Source organism: Pteropus vampyrus, unplaced genomic scaffold (assembly GCF_000151845.1).
Source record: "Pteropus vampyrus isolate Shadow unplaced genomic scaffold, Pvam_2.0 Scaffold2, whole genome shotgun sequence".
NCBI lineage: Eukaryota > Metazoa > Chordata > Mammalia > Chiroptera > Pteropodidae > Pteropus > Pteropus vampyrus.
Window position 1 is genome coordinate 16605086 of NW_011888783.1, and position 23089 is coordinate 16628174.

A 23089-nucleotide genomic window follows, 5' to 3' on the forward strand; every position below is an offset into this window, starting at 1 on the left:
ATTATTTCTGAGAAACGATTGGAGGAAGTAAAGCAAGATGACAAGAGTAAGAGAATAGACAGCTTTGCAGGTCAGGCGAGATGGCTTTACCTTGCAACAGGGTCCCCAACAACAAACACCCTGTAAGTGCCTCATCCTCTACGGTTCTCAAAGTGCCTGCTCCTGCATCATCTCACACATATTATCACAACAATGGACAAATAGGAGAGGAGGGATTTAGGGGAGTGGGGCTTTGTACTTGAGGCTCCTTCCTTCCTATCTTCCCCTCCCCTGTAAAGAAAGGAGTTTTGTAGGGAGAGAGCCATTTACGTTTGGTCACTACAGAAGCATTCTAACTTCAAGAATAAAAGATCAGTAAATAACACATTATCTGATTATCTCGTTGAATCGGTTTCATTTTTCATTCACTACAGTACTGTGAGGCATCAGCACTTCACGGATGAGAAAACCAAGATTCAGAGAGTTAAATAAGGGGTTCAGACTCTCTAGTAGTCTGAGCAAGAATCGCAATGACGAGGAGAGTGGAGGCAAGCAAAGAGTGACTTGTAAGTATTTAGAGTTAAGGGGAAGAAACCAGTGAAGAAGAAAAGACTGAAAAAGCCAAGTGGAAAAAGAGTTAATTGAGGGAAAAGGGAGCCCTGGGAGGTGGGGTGGGGGAGGCGGTGTGGCTGAGGGCAGTGGTTGGTTAGCCTTGATGAGGTGAACGGACAGCTCTTTGCCTGAGACTGTGAGCAAAAATGAGTGATAATTAGAAGGAAAGAATACCCCTAAGGGGAGGGTAGATGTGGGAACTTCTTCTGGTTGGCTTAAATCTCATTAGCAAAAGAGGAGGTGAAGTAGTGTGCTGGGATCTAAGGGCCTGGGGGCTTAAGCAGAACAGAGAAGTCTGGAATACCTTCTGTGAGCCATCATCAAAAGAGGACAAAGAGATGCTTTGCACAGGAAGATAAACAGCAGGAATTCATACTCTCACCAGCCCAGGATGGATGTAGTGAATAGTGGTTCTGTTTTTCCAGACTTTTGGAAAAGTAAAAGAAATCTGTGAGTGTGTGAGTGACACCAAGTGATGATTCTGGTTTCCCATAGGAGCTGAGCCTGCGATGTCACTGCATTTACATTCTGAACTGACATAGACAAGAATTTAGGGACACATCTGATCTCCTGAGTTTAAGTGCTGTAACTTCTGGACAGGAATGATTTTTAAAAGTCTGCATTTCCTCACCCCAAACAAATAATACTCCAGGTTGCTTTCCCACAATTCACCCAACTCTGTGTTAGTTAACCCTATCTCAGTCATGCACACTATCATCAACTTAGAATTCGAAAGAAATTAGAGCAGATCCAAGAAAAGTCAGCTCGTGGAAAATACGAGTTTTAATGAAAATTCGCAATCTTGCCCAGAAATCATCATCTTCAGTCTGATATTTGCTATTACATTAATGAGTATAAACTTTACATTGGAATGGCTAAAGCCATTCTGTGAGAAGTTAAAGGATTTTTATGCTCATCAATAGGTTGTCAGAGTGTGTGCTTGTGCCAGCAGCACACATAGGAACTGAGACGCCGTGATACAGCAGCATGTCTGTGGTGAAACCTGGCCTCTGTGATACCTCACTAAAACTGTCCTGTGCACATATGTTATATGCAGATAATTTTGAGTGAAAAATAAAAGCTCCATTCAAACAAAACAATGTTTATGCTCAAGAAAAATAAAAGAGAAATTATTAACCAAGAAGTGTACATTATCAACACAAGGCAATTGGGTGCATTAACTCAAGAAAAAGTTTGAGTATCGCAAGTCGTTCAATTGCCATGCAGATTTCAATTTAAAATGGACATTCGATATATATACGATGGAATATTTACTCAGCTGTAAGAAGAGATGAAATACTGCCGTTTGTGACAATGTAGATGGACCTTGAGATAATCATGCTAAGTTAAATAAGCTAGACAGAAAAAGTTGAAAACCACATGATATCACACATATGTGGGATATAAACCTAAAAACAACAAACAAACTTGACAAACAAACAGAGACTCATAGACGTGGACAATAGACTAGAGGGTAAGGGGGAGAAGGGAGGTAGATGGGATAAAAAGGGTCAAATATGTGGTGACAGAAAGAAATCTAACTATGGGCGGTGAAGATACAGTGCAAAATATTTATGACTTACTATTGGAAAAAATTAAAATAATTTTAAAATATAAAAAGAAAAGAAAAGAAAATGGACATTTAAAATTTAATTAAAATTTTAAAACAGTAAAAATTGTCAAGGAAAAAATGAAATGGCATCAAAAATTATATTAGAGTTAAATTTGGCTCTTTAAAGCTATCAGTATATAATTATTAATTTTTGACATTTAGAGTTTAAAATTTGACATTTCTTTATTGCATTTTTATAATTTGCTACCTGGAATTTATGGTATGAACACAATATATTATAATACCAAAATAGTACACTCAAATTGGAAGTAAAATACTCTAACCTGCTCACTCGTTTTCTCTACCGGGGTGTTTAAGTGTTCACTGAGTTCCTAAGGAAAATAAGGAATAACTTTAATAGCAATTTATATTCCTAGATTTTAAGGTACTTCCAATAAATAAACATTAAATTTTGACAGATGAAAATTCTAGTTAAGTGATGTATATGAATGAAAACGTATAAATGCAATAATGAATCCGTGGTCCTGACTTTCATATCTCTACTTAACACAGTAAACTTTTGTTAAGCGGTATAGTTTGAAGGTTAAATTCAAATTGTCACTAGTTTGATTTTGTAATTCCACTTCTCAGAATGTAGTCTAAGAAAATAATTCTAAAAACAGAAAAAGTTTCATGCTCAAAGATATTTACCCAGTATTATTTATAACTGAAAAATTTTAAATAACTAAAATGTCCAATGGCAATTAGGAATGTAATCTCAAGTATATCAGCTCCATGGAATGATATGTGGCCCTTTTTGCATATCAGAGTCACATAACCGGGACGTATCATGGCCCAGTGTGAAGATCATTATATCGGGATCATTTCTTCAAGGATATCTAGAAAAGTCAAAGATAGTGTATCTTTTTTTTTTTTTTGAGACAGCAAAAGGTGATATTCTGATGTCTCTGACCATTTCTCTTATGATTTATTCTCACCTGTTAGTTTTGAAAGTATGATCAAATAACTCTTGCATATATAACACAGTGCCTGGAAATTCTGCCAATATGTCTGTGTGTTATAGAATTGACTCTGGTTAACCAGAGAAAGGGGAATATGGCAAATTTCCTATTCTCAAATTGTTTGTGCTCTCGTTAGGCTAGCGCACTAGAAAAAAAAATTGTTGAAAACATCATTTAATGATACTTTAAAATACAGTATAAATGAAGTGCATAAACGCTGAGAGGCTTTAGCATAAAGGGGCTAATCAAAGTCACGTGGTGCTAATCAAGGCCGGCACGGGAGGTGAGGACCGGTCAGGACCCGCGCAGAGCTTGCGGCTGTAAAGTTTTAAGGGGCAAGAACAAAGTACAGTCGCTGATCCAGTCGGTGGCATATTTGCTCACTTCATAGTCCGCTTCTTACATAAGCTGTTACTGAATGGAAAACAAACGCAAACGCATCAAGTCTGTGAACAGATGGTGCTTCTGTGTGAAGGAAAAATAAGGGCGAGAGGGACAGCAAGTTTTAAAAAGATCACTCTCTCCCCTTCCCCCCATCGTCTGCCCAGTTTCCTCCTCGACCTCCTCCGGTTAGCCCCATCTTTCTCTTCGGCTCCTCCCACCTTTGTTAGGATGAAAGATGTTACAGGTTGGAGAGGCAGAAGATGAGGCTTAATCCTAAATCTCCTTTGTGAGGTTTAGCCAACTCTTGCCTCCCAAAGTAAAATAAAGAGGCAAAGACAGCTATAAAATGGCAGTGAGGCCATGCACAAAGACCACAGGGCATATGATGACCTTCCTTTCTCCCAGCCCAGTTGAGCCTCATTGGGGGGCGAGGGGGCGGGGGCGGGGATCTGGAATATCATTTGGACGCTATTGTTTGTCTGAGGCCCAGAAAAATGAGATCGTCTTGCTGTGTTGGAAGGAAGGAGAATCTAAAAGGGATTTATGGAAATGCATGGAAATTTTGCCAAAATGTCAGTGTACTAATTGCCTGCTGAATTACATCTGAGGCAGCTCCATCTCTGTGTATGAGTTTGAAAGTACATGTGTACTTTTGTATTGTCCCTTCATTCTTCTTGCCTCGTTGTGGATCGTGATTACAGTAAACGGGTGTGGTATGGGTTACACTGAGAGCTTTATGCTCTAGTAGCAATGACCACGCAAATAAGATTTTCCACGGTAGTGCCTATTTCAAATACTCTGTTTCTGTGTGTCCATTTAGCAGTCTCCTATCTGTCAGACCATATGTTGCCTAGGTTTTTCAATTCCAAAAATAAATTACTATTGGTCTCTTGTTTATTATGAAACAAGTACATAATAGGCATGAGTAAATATTGTGAGAAGAAAGGAAAAATAGAAGGAAGATATGAATGAATGAATGAATGAATGAATGAAAGTGCTACACTAGGAAGTGTCAGGGGGCTTAAACTTTAGTTCTACTTTACCACTAACTACTCATGTGGCACTTGGCCAAGAAAAGTAACCATCTGGGTCTTTGGTTTCTTTATCTAGAGAATGTCTAGGTAAACCTAATTTATTTCTGAGAGCCATCCAGACTCCCAAATCTGTATTCTAATAATAGAGGGCTTCATCCAACATCTTAAAGGTCTTTTTCTTGGTTCCTGGTGTCGTTACACAATTACTTAATTGTGACTAATCTGATTTACCAGTCCTCTACACAGACATGGGCAATGACATATAGGTTGCTCTATCTACGGTAGGTGGCAAGCCCCAAACTGTAAGTCATTAAAAGAATAATCTGTATTAGGGGAAATACAAGCAGAAACAGAATCATTTAGGTCGACTGCATTTCATTAAGAAGAAAACAAGTATTAGCTTTAGGGCAGAGGCGATACCAAGGTATAGAGGCAAAAGTTAAAGAAAACAGTTAAGAATTTGAATAAATGATTTAAGAATAATATACTCAGTGAATCGAAAGACATAAAAGTGAAGTATAAACAGTTTGAGGCTTGCATGGGGCTGTTCTATAATGAAGACAAGACTTCTGAACTTACAGCCAAAGAAAGAATGCCTTCTGATTAACTGTGCTCACTCAAAATGTGGTCCAAGTTATAAGAGAAGAAGACATAGGGAGTGTTTTTGAAAATAATTTTTTTTCTAATATTTTCTTTGGCTGGAACAAGTGTTGTAATCTAATGCAGTAGTTAAGCAAAAGCCGATAGAGATGTAAGAAATTTACTCCTTCAAAGGCCAAGGGCTCTGAGGAACAGGGGGAGAAATCCTATTCGAAAGAGCCAGCAACAACTCTCTGTCACACACACACACACACACACACACACACACACACACACCAGAGCACACTGAAGGAGAGCTCCCTGAGGACTATGAGGAGAAGGAAATTGAAGAAATAAGCTCCGTGTACACATTTTGGGGCTACATCTCCCAGGGAGGTCCCCACAGTACTAGTATACAGAGAGCAGAACAGCAATATTGAGCAAGCAGTTTGTGCTATTTACCACATTAACAACATAATTAAATTTTTAGTTACTTTTTAATAACTTATTCTCATGTTTTTATTCTCTTCTTATTTAATGCTTTTCTCTTATCAGTTGGTAATTTTATATGAGGAAGTTTTTTCTTGGAATTAATAAATTTTTTAAAGGAAGAGAATGATAAAAAAGAGAAAAAAAGACAGAAGGGAAGAGGAAAGATGGTGGGGAAGGAGGGAGGGAGGGAAGATAATTGGCTGCAACCTTTCTATGCCCCTGTGTAAAAAATCTTTGCAATTTCTAAGTCCAGCCTCGGAGTATGATTTCTTGCTAAAATCCTAAGCTACGGTCCTGGCCAGGAGAGTACACTTCTGGTCAGGAGGACATAATTCTGAAACTATCTTTAGTATCTGTTGAAGTTCCCAGGGCAGCATCCAGAGATTTAAAAAACAAAGTAACTGAGTTTTTGTATGGCACCACCGAAGCATTAATGATACTTTAAAATACAGTATAAATGAAGTGCATAAACGCTGAGAGGCTTTAGCATAAAGGGGCTAATCAAAGTCACGTGGTGCTAATCAAGGCCGGCACGGGAGGTGAGGACCGGTCAGGACCCGCGCAGAGCTTGCGGCTGTAAAGTTTTAAGGGGCAAGAACAAAGTACAGTCGCTGATCCAGTCGGTGACATATTTGCTCACTTCATAGTCCGCTTCTTACATAAGCTGTTACTGAATGGAAAACAAACGCAAACGCATCAAGTCTGTGAACAGATGGTGCTTCTGTGTGAAGGAAAAATAAGGGCGAGAGGGACAGCAAGTTTTAAAAAGATCACTCTCTCCCCTTCCCCCCATCGTCTGCCCAGTTTCCTCCTCGACCTCCTCCGGTTAGCCCCATCTTTCTCTTCGGCTCCTCCCACCTTTGTTAGGATGAAAGATGTTACAGGTTGGAGAGGCAGAAGATGAGGCTTAATCCTAAATCTCCTTTGTGAGGTTTAGCCAACTCTTGCCTCCCAAAGTAAAATAAAGAGGCAAAGACAGCTATAAAATGGCAGTGAGGCCATGCACAAAGACCACAGGGCATATGATGACCTTCCTTTCTCCCAGCCCAGTTGAGCCTCATTGGGGGGCGAGGGGGCGGGGGCGGGGATCTGAAATATCATTTGGACGCTATTGTTTGTCTGAGGCCCAGAAAAATGTGATCGTCTTGCTGAGTTGGAAGGAAGAAGAATCTAAAAGGGATTTATGGAAATGCATGGAAATTTTGCCAAAATGTCAGTGTACTAATTGCCTGCTGAATTACATCTGAGGCAGCTCCATCTCTGTGTATGAGTTTGAAAGTACATGTGTACTTTTGTATTGTCCCTTCATTCTTCTTGCCTCGTTGTGGATCGTGATTACAGTAAACGGGTGTGGTATGGGTTACACTGAGAGCTTTATGCTGTAGTAGCAATGACCACGCAAATAAGATTTTCCACGGTAGTGCCTATTTCAAATACTCTGTTTCTGTGTGTCCATTTAGCAGTCTCCTATCTGTCAGACCATATGTTGCCTAGGTTTTTCAATTCCAAAAATAAATTACTATTGGTCTCTTGTTTATTATGAAACAAGTACATAATAGGCATGAGTAAATATTGTGAGAAGAAAGGAAAAATAGAAGGAAGATATGAATGAATGAATGAATGAATGAATGAAAGTGCTACACTAGGAAGTGTCAGGGGGCTTAAACTTTAGTTCTACTTTACCACTAACTACTCATGTGGCACTTGGCCAAGAAAAGTAACCATCTGGGTCTTTGGTTTCTTTATCTAGAGAATGTCTAGGTAAACCTAATTTATTTCTGAGAGCCATCCAGACTCCCAAATCTGTATTCTAATAATAGAGGGCTTCATCCAACATCTTAAAGGTCTTTTTCTTGGTTCCTGGTGTCGTTACACAATTACTTAATTGTGACTAATCTGATTTACCAGTCCTCTACACAGACATGGGCAATGACATATAGGTTGCTCTATCTACGGTAGGTGGCAAGCCCCAAACTGTAAGTCATTAAAAGAATAATCTGTATTAGGGGAAATACAAGCAGAAACAGAATCATTTAGGTCGACTGCATTTCATTAAGAAGAAAACAAGTATTAGCTTTAGGGCAGAGGCGATACCAAGGTATAGAGGCAAAAGTTAAAGAAAACAGTTAAGAATTTGAATAAATGATTTAAGAATAATATACTCAGTGAATCGAAAGACATAAAAGTGAAGTATAAACAGTTTGAGGCTTGCATGGGGCTGTTCTATAATGAAGACAAGACTTCTGAACTTACAGCCAAAGAAAGAATGCCTTCTGATTAACTGTGCTCACTCAAAATGTGGTCCAAGTTATAAGAGAAGAAGACATAGGGAGTGTTTTTGAAAATAATTTTTTTTCTAATATTTTCTTTGGCTGGAACAAGTGTTGTAATCTAATGCAGTAGTTAAGCAAAAGCCGATAGAGATGTAAGAAATTTACTCCTTCAAAGGCCAAGGGCTCTGAGGAGACCTCCAAGCTGGAACAGGGGGAGAAATCCTATTTGAAAGAGCCAGCAACAACTCTCTGTCTCACACACACACACACACACACACACACACACACACACACACACACACCAGAGCACACTGAAGGAGAGCTCCCTGAGGACTATGAGGAGAAGGAAATTCAAGAAATAAGCTCCGTGTACACATTTTGGGGCTACATCTCCCAGGGAGGTCCCCACAGTACTAGTATACAGAGAGCAGAACAGCAATATTGAGCAAGCAGTTTGTGCTATTTACCACATTAACAACATAATTAAATTTTTAGTTACTTTTTAATAACTTATTCTCATGTTTTTATTCTCTTCTTATTTAATGCTTTTCTCTTATCAGTTGGTAATTTTATATGAGGAAGTTTTTTCTTGGAATTAATAAATTTTTTAAAGGAAGAGAATGATAAAAAAGAGAAAAAAAGAAAGAAGGGAAGAGGAAAGATGGTGGGGAAGGAGGGAGGGAGGGAAGATAATTGGCTGCAACCTTTCTATGCCCCTGTGTAAAAAATCTTTGCAATTTCTAAGTCCAGCCTCGGAGTATGATTTCTTGCTAAAATCCTAAGCTACGGTCCTGGCCAGGAGAGTACACTTCTGGTCAGGAGGACATAATTCTGAAACTATCTTTAGTATCTATTGAAGTTCCCAGGACAGCATCCAGAGATTTAAAAAACAAAGTAACTGAGTTTTTGTATGGCACCACCGAAGCAAGGAAAAGAAGTAGTCACTCTGCTACTCTCTACTCCCCACTCCCTTCTTGCTTATAAAAACTCAATAAAATGAAATAAAATATTTTTTTAAAAAACATGTTTTCCACTTCAGACTTTGCAATTTTACTAGTTCTATCATTGATCTAAGTATCTATTCCATTAATAATAATAATAATAATAATATTGAGCTATTATTATTGTATTGAGCATTTAAAATGTGGTCCATGTGCCAGATAGTGTCCTAAGCATTTTACGTATGTTAACTGATTTAATCCTCACAGCAATTCTATCAGGAAGTTACCAAATATTAGTTCCATTCTGCAGATGAAAAACTGAGGTAAATGAGGTGAAGTGACTACTCCAGGTCACATGACCAGGACCAACCACAGGCATTTTGGCTGACATTGCTTGATGTTGAAAGCTTTTTGCTGGATTTCAACCTCCCTATTTTCACTTATCTTCTTTCTTGTTAAACCACACATAATACTCCAGCTTTTATTTCTTCAATAAAACCTGGAATCAGTATCAGGTAAAAAAAATACACACATAGAGTAGTTCAAAGAAATTCAAGTCTGAGAAAGCTCTAAAAGCATATTTGTTCATTTTAAAGGATTTTCAGCAAAAATGTTAGTGTTTTTAATCTCGACTCCCATATGTTTAAAATAAAAGGCTTTTATTAGAGCAAGTCATTGAACTAAGATGTAAATGTTAAAAAAAAAAAAGAAAAGAAAAGAAAAGAAAGAAAAAGAAAGAGACTCCTGAAAATGACTCAGAGCTATTGTCTTGGAAGAAAATGATAAACAGGATCGCAAATATAAACAGTTTATAAAAATCTCAAAAGAGTTTTTGGGGTTAGTTTGGATATTTTTTACATGTACCTCTAATCAACAGGGATGGCCATTGTTAACGTTTTGGAGCATTTCCTCCAACAAGCATTAATATTTCTAACAACAACCATATTGCTTACATCATTTAACTCTTAGATTATGAGAGGTGTTTTTTGGAGGTTTTTCTTGATGGGGGGAGTTGAAAATTTTTGTGCCTTATAAATAGCCCCCATAGCCATGGGAGAAGGTAATCATATCAATGTGTCAAAAGAAAGTACCCACAGCACCAAAAAAGCAAAAAGTTTTATGAAGAAGTTAGTTCTGATTCAAATATAAGTACACATTTGATATCATTGAGATTTTAGCATTTTTCACCTACAGAATAGACCTCTGCAGCATCAGAACGATTTGCCAGGAAAATAGCTAGGATCTAGTGATTGAAACAAACAAAATTCCAATCAGATAAGAGTTTTAAGATTGTGAAAATGAACAAAAGAAATTAACCATTGGAAATGTCTAAGTTTTAAACTTTAATTCAATTTTTGACCCTGTGGTCAAAGATACAGCTTCATTTGATCGTTTCCTTTCTTGAGTTCCTTGAACAAGTTTGGTACAATTCAACCACTTCCAGAATATAGTTCAATGAACTTTTTAAAAATATCTACAGCTGTGCCACCCTGAACGTGCCCGATCTCGTCTAATCTCGGAAGCTAAGTTGGGTCAGGCCTGGTTAGTATTTGGATGGGAGACCACTTAGGAATGCCACGTGCTGTAGGCATTAAAAATAAATAAATAAATAAATAGATAGATAGATAGATAGATAGATAGATAGATAAATTTAAAAAATGAAATATCTTAAGTTGCTTGTTGAATTAGAATGAGAGAGAGAGAGAATGAGAGAGAGAGAGACCAGTAAAATCCAAAAATCTCTCTGTGGAATTCCTAATGCATGAGGCGTTCTTAGAAAGTATTGATAACGTTCGAGGACATCCACTTTTTCTGGTATGTCCCTCAGTATAAATGTCATATTTGCTCATTGTGACCTATGTGGTTCAGGTGAATGTATGTGAATTATAGTGGGATTGTAACTTTGTGGGTGGTATGGTGTAACCCCAGCAGTCCTTAACCCTAGCTTCTTGTAGAATCACTGAGTGAGTTTCTTTAAAACGCTGATACCCTGGCTCCAGCCCAGACCAATTCCTTCAGAGTCTCTGGGTATGAAACAGGGGTAGTGGTGTTTTTTAACTCCCAGGACATACTACTATGTAGCCAGATATGAGGCACACTGGTACAGAAAAACTGTACGGGCTTTGGAGCCAGCTGGTGCTGGGTTCAGAGACTGGCCATGCCCTGATTAATTTTGCAAATTTGAATCTTGTTTTCCCAAAGAAGACATACAGATGGCCAACAGATATATAAAAAGATGCTCAACATCACTAATCATCAGAGCAATGCAAATCAAAACCGCAATGAGATATCTATCACCTCACACCTGTCAGAATGGCTATTATGTAAAAGGCAACAAATAACAGGTGGTGGTGAGGATATAGAGAAAAGGGAATTCTCGTGCACTGTTAGCGGAATTGTAAATTGGTGCAGCCACTCTGGCAAATGATATGAAGTTTCTTCAAAAAATTAAAAATAGATCTACCATATGACCCAGCAATTCCACTTCTGGGTATCTATTCATATAAAACAAAAGTACTAATTTGAAAAGATGTATACACCCCTATGTTCACTACATGCTTGTTTACTATAGCCAAGATACGGGAACAACCTAAGTGTCCAATGATAGACAAATGGATAAAGAAGTTGTGGTACATATATACAATGGAATATTACTCAGCAATAAAAAAGAATGAAATCGTACCATTTGCAACAACATGGATGGATCTAGAGGGTATTACATTAAGTAAAATAAATCAGAAAAAGACAAATACTGTATAATTTCACTTGTATATGGAATCTAAAACAAACAAAAAGCAAAACATAAACAGACTCATAGATACATAGAACAAACTGATAGTTGCCAGAGGGGAGTGTGGTGGGGGGATGGTGAAAAAGATAAAGGGGATTAAGAAGTACAAATTAATAAGTAAGTCACAGGGATGTAATGTACAACATAGGGAAAATAGTCATTATTATCATAACTTTGTATGGTGACAGATGGTTACTAGGCTTATTGTGGTGATCCCATTGTAAAGAATATAAATATCAAATCACTATGATGTACACTTGAAAGTAGCATCATATTGTATCTCAACTATATTTTAATCAAATAAATAAATCATAAAATAAAATAAATCTCCTTTCCTTGTCTGGAAAAGGGAAATAATACTTCATAAGGCCATTGTAACTAGTAGATGAAAAAAATATATATAACAAATGCTTGGTAAATAGTAGGGTTCCTTCCCTATAGATCTTCAAATTTTCTTATACTCTGAAACAAATCTAATTTTGCTAAAATTTGGCATGCAATCAGAATTTAAGCCAGGGAATTTTCTTTAAAATGAGATAAATAACGTGGTCTTAAGACCACAATGGCTCTCACCTCAGCGACCTTGAGAATCCCATGGGCTTCGTGAAGAGACACAAGAACGTCTGCGAGTGCGTGTTGCTGGATAAGTCAGAGGTTGTCCGTACATGGTGTGGGCCTTATAACAGCAGTGGCCCGTCACAGGGGTGTGTGAAGAGGTAAGAAATAATGAGCCCTTCTCCTTAGCAGTGCTCTTTTTCCATCTTCAATTCAAGTGTTAAACAGCAAAATTTCCCAACCCACTCCACATTCTAGAAAGGACCAGGAATTCTGTCGACTTCTGTGTTTACTTTAGAAAGATTTTTTTATATTTCTATTATCCTGTTTTAGTGGCCTAAGTTAAATACGATCCCTTCTTCCTTAATGCTCATTATTTTGCCATAAAACAGTATATACACTTTGGGGTTCGAGTTTGGATTTTCGCCAGTTAGAAAAAGCTCATGCTGTATCTTTGGGTCAAAGACAGGAAACTTTAGCACCAACAGCCATGGCAACTGCATCAAAAGGAGGCCACTGGATTCTACTTCAAATAAGTCCACATTTCTTGTTACATCTGCGGTGCATTGCAGGACTGAAATCTGTAGCTTTTCAACATAATGTATGTCTAGATCAAACAGTATTAAATAATCATTAAAATCTGTTTTGTCCTTCTTGAAGAGCTGCTCATAGCCTCACATTGTGCGAAAGGTATTAACGGAACATTGGATATTATATAAAATGTGAATTGCAACTGTCTTGTGTGGTAGACAGTTTACTAAAGTGTTATCTAGAACACATGCTATCTGATTTACCAACTTATTATCCATTAAAAAAATCCCTGGGTAAATAAATGTGTAACTAAAAGAATTGTTACTCTGTATAATCAGATGAATAGATACAAACAGGGAAGATTGCTGTCATTATGTTGTATATTGTGCTAAACAGATGCACATGATTTTTGTCAAATCGTGTGCTATATCAAACTGCTTCCTTCCGTCTAGGCTTTGCTTTTATCAGTAAGATGTTTTATATTTTAAATCAATCGTTGTTCTCCATGAAGGCCATTCTTCTCCTCACTTCTGCTCCTTCTCACACCCTCTGGTCTTGCCACCATGCCACAAATCTTTCAGCCAAAGGGTTTGGCACAGAAGAGAAATGACAAGAAATATCAGGTCTCGAATGTGTTGCTAAGCAAGGGGTCTGCCCTTATCCTAAGGAGCATATCATGCCACAGGGCACACTGGACACTCAACTCTAATTGCAGTGACCAGAAACTGAGTCCCTGGAGGTTTGCAGTGCCCTGGATATCTGCTGTGACAGTAATGGGATAAAGTGCATCAGCATTGTCTGTGTTTGGGATTCTTCAGTGGATAACAGTGGAAGAGCGGTACCGATCCACCCATTCCTCATTTATTCTCCAATTGGCACAAATATTTCAGGTAATTGGTAGGATTTCTAAGAGCAGGCAGTAGTCATGCAGCAGTCATGGGGAGAAATGATAACTGGATCTTTCCTTGCATCCACCCCCTCATTCCATCCCATCCATGCAAGAAACCTTCTTAGGTACCTACAGCATCAGGCAGCATGCTAAGAATGGAGGTGAGAGGCCCCCAGAGACTTCAGTACTATAATATGGAATAATAAGGGGTGCCCAGCTCCTGTCTGAGATGCTTCTGGAGCACAGAAGAAGGGCACCTGACCCACACTGAGACCCAACTACTGTACTAATAGTTGGAATCAGCAAAGGAGGTAAGCATTAAACTGAAAGAGGTGGGGATATCAGGGTGAATTCCAAAGTTTGGGTTTGGCGAAATGGGTAAAAAATGGTGGCATTTATTCAGATGAACAATTAAGGAGGATCAGTGTCTGTCATGTCCTCACAGCTCCTTCAGCCACCCAGTAGCAAGAATAAAGTAGGGCAGACTGGAGCATAGCTGAGTAAGGCTAGCAAGGCAACCCGGCTAAAAGCGCACTAACTGCTGCTATTAGTGTTCCAAGAACTGCCCATTTTTCCTGATCCACTATGGTTTCTGTCCCTCGAGTCCTGGCTTTGTTTTTGTTTGTTTGTTTGTTTGTTTATATTTCAGCCGTAACAGGTTCTCTCACATATATATCCTTACAATAAAACCATCATTACTTGAAATGGTTCGAATGAGTTTACCACGAAAAGCAAGTAAGAGGGATGAGGGAATATGAATTCAGTATAGGATGTGTTATGTATTAGAAGTGGGGCTCCAAGCAGAGTCAGTGTTGGGGATATAAATAGGCCAGCAGGAAGGCGGTCAGTGCTGTGAACGGGATTTGGGAGTTATCAGTGTAGACAGGAAGAACCCCTGGACGCAGTAACATGAAGGTGAACAGAAACAGAGACGCTTGCAACGGAGAATAGCAGGCACAGTCAGAGAGGCAGGGGGAGAATCAGGGGACAGTGACTGGGGACTGAAGCCACAACTCTGGTCTCATCGTGCTCCAACCTAGACGCCAGCAAACCTTGCAATATGGCTGGCCGGATCTTCATTTATTTCCTCCACTTGCTTAGGAAAGCAAACTGATTTCCTCACTCTCAACTTTGGTTTCCATTTAACTTAATGAACAGTTGTTGAGGACTGACTTATGCAAAGCACTAGGCTATAGGGAATATCAACAGCGGTGGTGGGGGGCCGGGGAGTGAAGGGGGACATGATTAGGTCCCCAGACTCAAGGGAAGAGAGAGAAAGACCTAGTGTTATTGTAAGCTTGCCATGGGTCACTCTGGCACCATGGTAGATATTTGCTTAAGTTTTCTTATTTAAAAGTTCTCACAACAGCCAGTGTAGAAACTGTGAATAATCAGACAATACATGGCTTTCAGCCCTAGCAGCATCAGTTAACAATTGTGAAACTTTGGTTTAAGTTCTATTGCACAATGGGATAATAATAGATTCCTCTGGGTTGTCATGTGTATTAAATGAGTGCTATAGACTGAATGATTGTGTCCCCACAAAATTCACATGTTAAAACCTATCCCCAAGGTGATGGTCTTTGGAGGCGGGGCCTTTGGGAGGTGATTAAGTCACAAGGGTGGAGCCTTCGTGAATAGGATTAGTGCCCTCATAAAAGGAACTCCAAAGAGCGCCTTTGCCCTTTCAGCCACTTGAGGACACAGCTGAGAAGATGGCTATCTGTCTAAGAACCAGGAAGAAGGCTGTCACCAGGCCTAAAATCTGCCGGTGCCATGATCTTGGACTTCCTAGACTCCAGAACTATGAGAGATAAATTTCTGCTGTTTATAAGCCACCCAGTCTATGGTATTCTGATACAGCAGCTCGAAGAGACTAAGACACTGAGATAATATGTGTACAATTCTCATGCATAGCAACCGTTATGGAAGCTGTTATTCTCATTAACCCTACTGCTTGTGAGGGGCAGACCTAGTTTCAGTCCCAGGTTTACAGACTGAATACTCGTCCGCTACACCATATTACAAGCTATGAGGATGAGGACTGTGTCTACCAAAAACTACAAGACAAGGCAGAACACAGGGCAGGGAGGTCAGAAGAATGAGTTCCGGTCGGGCCGTGGCTTCTGCACTCACTCTTTGTACAAGGCGTCTGCCCCTTGCCTCCCCACGCTTCACCTAGTTATTTTACAGCTCAGCTGACACTGTGCATGAAAGCCTTCAGTAGACTGTAAATGTCATGCACAGGTTACGATTTGAGAGAACTGGAAAAGACCAGGCAAGTTAGGCTTTGTGAGGGACTTTTGGATATTCGAGGTCAGTTTTTCCTGCAGGTGCACTCTTGGGCGGGGTCCCACTGAAACACTTATCAGCCCCCACCTTACCTAGAAGTAATCTCGTAGCAAACCTAAGTCGGACTCCACGGTAGGTGGAGGTAGGGACTCCAGAGGTGGGGTGGGGATGCCAAGACAAGAGGTGTGAGAGGGGCAGAGACAAATGTCCACAACCACAGCGCTCATTTCCCTGCGGGTCACCCTGAAGAAACCCAGACCCCACAGCCCCACAAATCCCCTTTTGGGCCACCTGGAGTGTTGGAGCCATCTGTGGCTGCATCGAATTGACTGAAACCTTCATAATTAGCCACAAACTAGTAAAACAGAAAGCCAGGGAAAAGACCACATCAGTAGAAATTGCCTTTGGAGATGAATTCAGATCTCCCAGAAAGGCACTTAGTTCAGCGGATTTCAACAAATCTTAGTGCACAACATTATCAATAGCAAATAGTGAGAAGCAAACCCAAAATCAGACCCTCTAATTCTGAACCCTACAGAAACCAACTAACACAAAGAGAGTAGACATAGCAGATAGTTGCAAGCACATACCGCACAACATACACCATTGGCTCAAAGACACATCCTATAACCATGAGTTGCAGAGATCCATTGTCTGAAGGATTTCCCAGATTCTGTTGTGATTTGCTGAGATTTGGTGAATTGTGTTTACAGAGGGACCACAGGCAAGGAAGAGTGTTAGGATGTGGCCCCGGCTCTCATGAAACGAACATCCTAGTTAGGGGCTCATATGAACTCCAGCAACAAGGCAGGCTGTAATGCGTGCTAAGTTGTTCAGCATTTGGCAGATATCAATGAAGGTTGGAAATATCAGGGAAGGCTCCAGGGAAGAGCCAGAACTCTAACCAGAGCTCGGAAGAGACTTTGCTGCACTCGATGGGAATAAGTGCCTGGCACATAGTAGGTGTTTGATCAATATCTGTTACCTTCATTCAACATTATTAAATAAGGACATGCAAGATGGATGTCCAGCAATGTCATAATGCAGAATCCCAATCCCCCCACTTCCCAACCTTCCTTTTCCTATACCTGATCAACATCTCCAAAGAAAGGCGTTCAAGGTCATACCATTTCCACTCCCAAATGAAGAAAGGGCAAAGATATGGGGAAGGAGCAGAAAGGCCCTTCCAGCACAGAGAGGGCTGATCACTCCAGCCACTGTCTGTTATGGCTACTTAGAAACAAACCTTCAGGTGTACGCTTTCCAGATTGCACCTTTTCATTAACGCCAGTCCCTCACAACCACTGGCAGGCACTCTGGTTCATGCTGTTGCTCGGAGGAATCTACAAATCCCTGCAAACTGTGGAATCTCTGTTAAAATTCTGGATAAATGTCTTCAACAGTCAAAATTCATTCATTACGTGAATTAAAACAAAACCCTTGTAGTCTTGCACACAAACGGCAAAGAGAAAGACGCATACAGCTACTCCACATATTATGAAAGAAGACAGGTAAAGATCTAGAAGTAGCCACAGGACTAGTGTGGTTTATAAACCAAATGTAAAGAGAAAGGAGTATAGTCTCCGTGTATCATATGATTTCGTCTATTTTGTCTGTTCACAGACAAAGTCTACAATTTACTTTCAACATAAATGTGTGATCCATTTCCATCTTCAGAAGCACGAGTTTTAGGAAATCTGAATGTATTTGAACATCTGGCTTCCCCCTTCCGGCCAGGAGCCACATAGATGTGTAGAATTGGGGAAATCATCACTTTACAGAAGGGAAAACTGAGAGCCAGAGAAATTAAGTGACTTGTCAAAAATCACAGCAATAATTAGATTCAAAACCAATCTGCAGAAATGCACAAGTTTCTTCACCCCTAGAACTTCGCTCTTTTATCCCTACTCAAAGTGCCCCCCGAAGAACACAAGCGCCCGGGGCATAGGTACTCTCTGGAGAGGAAAAAATATTTCACAGTCAGATAAATCACAGAAATGCTAGGTTAAAGAAAGTTAAGTGTGTGTGTGTGTGTGTGTGTGTGTGTGTGTGTGTGTGTGTGTGTGTATTATTTGTTCATCTGAACTGTAGCATTCCTAGGACTTGTAGCAAGCTTTCTTGCCACGGAAGTGGGGGACCGGGGACAGTCTGGGTAATGTGTACAGTCTCTCAAACCATGTGACCGCAGAAATTTTTTAGCCCCTGAAATACCTGGGCGCTTCCTTAGTGACAGTCATGTTCCATACAACACAGCTTGAAAAGTGCTGCTCCCAGCCATGCTGCCTCTCAGATATTGCACGGGCTGGGATGGTTTTTACAGTGTGTGTCTGCATTTTGGGGGGCTTCCTTTCTCTCGCTGCAGAACCTGCGGCATCAAGCACTGAAGACGTGGGAAGTGGAGTCTCAGCCCTGATACAGTGACAGCTTAAGGGTTTTCTCTTCCTCCTTCCTAGGAACCCAAAGCGAGAGCAGCAGGGACCCAGCAGTGACCAGGAGCCGATGAATGGCATTGGGAAATCTGGTTCACGCCAACCACAGGCAGCTCGCACAACCTGGGCTGGCTTCTCTCGCTAAACGAGAAACAGAGTTGTGCCTAGGGGCAGAGAAAGAGAAAAGAGGGCGGGGAAATGGGACTTTTTTCTTTCTTTCTTTCTTTTTTCTGTTTTTTGTTTTTTGGGGTTTTTTTTGTTTTTGTTTTTGGTTTTGTTTTTTTTTTGCTGTTTTTAGAAGACTTTCGTGACCCACTCCTAAAATGCTTCTTTTATCCTGCCAGGGGCCTCTGTTTCTACAAAGGCGCGAACTGCTTTCCTCGTCCAGTGGCCGTGCGAAGGGAGACCTCTGTTTCTGCTTCAGCGACATCACCTGTGGGTCTTGTTATCGGTCTTCGCGACCGCGGAGTGCTGAACTGCTTGGAAAGGTCTAGACCCGGTGAACAGCTTTCCGTGACCGTTGACGGGTTTCCAGAGTTAGAGCTCCTCCTGCTGGCGTCCAGGGCACTTCGTAACCCTGCCCGGAATTACCTTATTGCTGCGACAGCGCGTGAAGCCCTGACTGAGTGAGCTTTCAGCCACTTTATTGTCATATAGCAGCTTTTCCCAAACACTTGAGCTGACATTAGTGTTCAGCCATTTGGTAGTCTTCCTTCCCTTAGCTATTTCCCCTTTACTGAGAGATACTCCAGTGTGTCCAGCCCAGATCGAGTTGGACTTCTCCAGGCTGAGAATAATAAATTGTGGTTTGGGTAATTTCCCAAATTAAAACATGGAGGTCCTTGTAGGACAAGTTTGCCACTAATAAAATTACATTTCTCAAATATCAGACCCTTCGTATTGTCCATCTGGATGGAGGAAGGAAGGGAAGGAGGGAGGAATGGAGGGGCCCTGCTTTTCTATCATGGGGTAAACGTCTTGTCTAAAAAACCCATTTTCCTTAATTGGGACCCAGGGGGTGGAGGGTGGAAAAATACCTCAAGAAAGTTTCCCTTTGGAGTGAGGTCTACAGCACAAACATTGGGAATCTGATTTCACTCTGCTCTGATTGCTAAGCCTTTCCTTGCTACAAGACCCTGTGGTTTCTGCAGAGTAGAAGAATAAACAGTAAATCTTCCCTCATTTCTAACTTCGTCTTCAGAGTTCAGACTCTCCAGGATCCCTGATGGCTGAATAATTTCACATCCCTCGATTTGGGGAATTCCTGCTAGATAAAGCTTTAATAGACATCATCTTATTTAAAATGGAGAACTCTCTGCCTCTTTGTATTTCCCAAAGGGGAAAATATGAAGGGACGGAAAGACAGGATAGTCTGAAATGCACATCTGGCTTTTATGGTGCAAGATAAGGGCATGGTGTTCTGCTGTTTTTTTTCTATTGGCAGGCACAGTATTTGGAGGCTTGACGACCTTAAAATCAGAGAGCATGTTTGCTGTGTTTCTTTCCTCTAACGGTGGAAGATGTGCCCATTTGGGGGGCCTCGTTGAAAATAAGAAATGAGAAGACATCATATGCAAAAACCTAAATAAAGGCATACCTCCTTCAACCCAATGAATAATTATTCAGATTTACAAAAATGAATAATAAGGGAGCAAATCTTCATTTTACAGTAGGCTGCACCATGGGATTCCTTTACATTCCAAGTTCCCCTGATGCATAAAACATATGATTAGATTTACAAAAACTTGATTTACATGGTTTTTCAGGAAAACATCTTTGCAGAAAGATTAGGTGTGATTAGATGCAAGAGCTCTTCTCTCAGGAGGGAAAACAAATGAGCTTAGCTAACAGGAGATGGTTAGGAAAACTCTTCATGCCATTTGGGAGAGTTGATTTCAATTTTGTGGCGTTCTTGGAGATTTCTTAGGCAACTCCAAATGACTGCTTATAGCGATGGCGATAGAACTCTAAAAGACTGCCTCACGCACTGGGTGGTGCAGGCGGTGTTCAATCTTTTCTGAAATCGTGAGTTCTAGAAAAGTCTGAACATGGCAGCTCGGAAATGGCAGAGTCTAGCGCCCTGTGAGGCAGAGTGAATCTGCGCATTTTCCTCGATGACTAATATAGTCCCCTCTTCTTGTGAACTGTTGTCCCTCCATCGGTGTGAGGCAACACACTGTCAGGAGAGAGAGACAGAAAGACAGAGAGACTTGTGTGGCATCGAAAGGGTTTGGCTGAGGCTAAAAGAAGAAATCTGTTACTTTAAATCAATCGATTTATTTCAAGGAGTGTAAGAAGACTCAGGGCCTCAGAATAGAGCTGTTTTTTCTAGTTGTAATTTCCACTATTTCCACAGACATGTCTTCTCGTGAAGTCCTTGCCATGTAAAGGGCAAACAATACGGCCAAGTAAGTAACGTGTAGGACGATCTCTCATCTAGCTCTCTGAATGGTCAGAATCCACTTCATTTTTAAATTTAGATTTGAGATGATTAGCCATTATAACTTTAAAGGGGGAAAAAAAATCAGTTGACATACTGTCTTTTCTAATAAAGAAATACTGCCCTGATCCATTTTGAAATGTTTGGGAATTTCTGTCATGTCATAGTCTAATCCAGGATCTGCTTTCAGCCTTCTGATCTGAGATGGAGCTGTGAGAATCTATGTCCAGGTTCCTTCCTCACTCTTTTATTCTCCCCACAGCAGCACTTCAGGATGCTTAGGAAAGGAAGTGTTCCCTTTCTTCTCTCGACTCTCATTCTCTCTCTCTCTCTCTCTCTTATAAACTCAAAGCCACAGTAACGGCGAAAACCAACGCAGATGTCCACTTCCATTAACTTTCACCTCTGTCCGTGCTACAGTATTTGTTTATGATTTTGCATCAGTTCTGGTGATGCAGCACATTTGCAGCTCATGAATATTTGATACTGAATTAAACCGTTTGTCATTCTATTATATAAAGAACACAATTTAGTTCAGAAGAAACCATTTGAAAGAGAACTCATTATTACGATACCACAATTTTATTTTATTTTATTGGAGTGTTTTGATTGTTAAATAGACAATACCTTTCTTTCTCTTTTAATTTTTTTGTCTAAAAGATGAAACCCTGCCTTTAACTTTGCAAACTACATTACTTGTTTTCATTTAAATAAGGGAAAGCATTTTTTCTAAAATATTAAATTGTTTGGTTTGGGGACAAATGCAATAATAATGTTTTGCCATGAGACAGTGCTTCAAAAATTGAGGGAACATGTGCCCCCTTTAAAAAAAAAAAAAAAGGCCATGTTTGTATTTAATCATAATTCTGCTAAAAGATGGTTTAGAGAACCAGCAGCAGCCCAGTTAGAATGTTTGCCAATGAAGAATCCATAATTGTGCTCTGTGCACATTGTTTTAATGATATGGATTCATTTAGGCATGCACAGACACATTATAAATGTTGGATCATTATCAACGTGACAGCTACAATAGAATCACTGGCTTGTGCATCTGATCAGGGCACCTACTGCGAGCAATGATGAAAATAACTGGGGTTTTGCTGGGTGAGCTGGACAGGCAATGGGTTCTTGCCCTTCCCACACTGTTTTGTGGTGGCTTCTCGCAGGGGTTTCCAGAGCTAACCTAGGTGTGGAAATAAAAGTCTGCCCAGGAAGGCCTGACCCTGAGTGTCCTGTACCCTCAGGTAGAGATTGACTCCCTCACAGTGACATTGGGTAACCTGTTCCATAGTCTGGGTGCCCATTATTGGTGAGGGGACATCACCAGCAGTTAAACGCACAGAGATGCTTAGAGAGAAAGGTCCGTAAACCAGCAGAGATGAAAAATTGTTCACAAATGTGGCAAAGCTTGTGTGCTTATTGATGATGGCCATCGATTTCACCTAACAAAGCTGTTTTCTTGTTTGATTTTTCTTTTCCCTTTAATTTAACTAAAGCAAAGCAGGAAATGGCTTTACATGTTTAAAAAAATAGCCAATAAAACAAATCAAACTATATAAACCACTCTTTGAAATCATAAAGATTTTCCCTTTATTTCCAATAATTTATAAGACTTAGCCATGTAAGAAATTTTATTTAAGGTAGAGAACCAGTTCTCAATATATCATATCCATTGTAAATATCCCCAATACTTTCACATTGAACGTGACATTTTTAAATCCAAATGCTTCATTTGGTATATAATTTAGATGAAGCCATATTCAGACATAACTAGGACAAATATACCCCTGCTTTCTAATTTACATTATAAAACACCAAAAATATTCTGTTTTCTCTTACATTTGATGATTCTACTACATAATATTCTTTAGAAACTGCCCAAATCACATGGTTTATATCTGCTATTACTCCTAGAATAGCAGATGGCTCTCTGTAACTTTCCAGAATCTGATACAATACTAGCCAAATTATGTTTCTCAGAAGGTACAGGACCTGTGTTTGTGATGACTTTTCCTCATGATTAAAGTTATACGGTAATCTCCTGTGGGCATCTGAATTGATCAAATGTAATAATGTGGGCATCTGAATTGATCAAATGTAATAATAAGGTCATCACAATTTGTGTTTTTATATTATTGTCCATTATTGACCAAAAGGTAGATTTTATTTTTTAAAGATTAATAACAGCAAAAGCTGAACTCATGAAGTTGGTTAAAATGAAGTGCTATGTCTGCACTCCTGGACTGTACTTTTTATTTGGTTGCTTGGTTGGTTTTGAAAATTTGAGGACCTAG

At 39.9% G+C, this 23089-nt stretch overlaps 1 pseudogene; it reads left to right on the plus strand.

Moving 5' to 3' along the window:
* Positions 1-10340: 10340 nt before the first annotated feature.
* LOC111739750 lies at positions 10341-10459 on the plus strand (annotated as a pseudogene).
* Positions 10460-23089: the final 12630 nt, after the last annotated feature.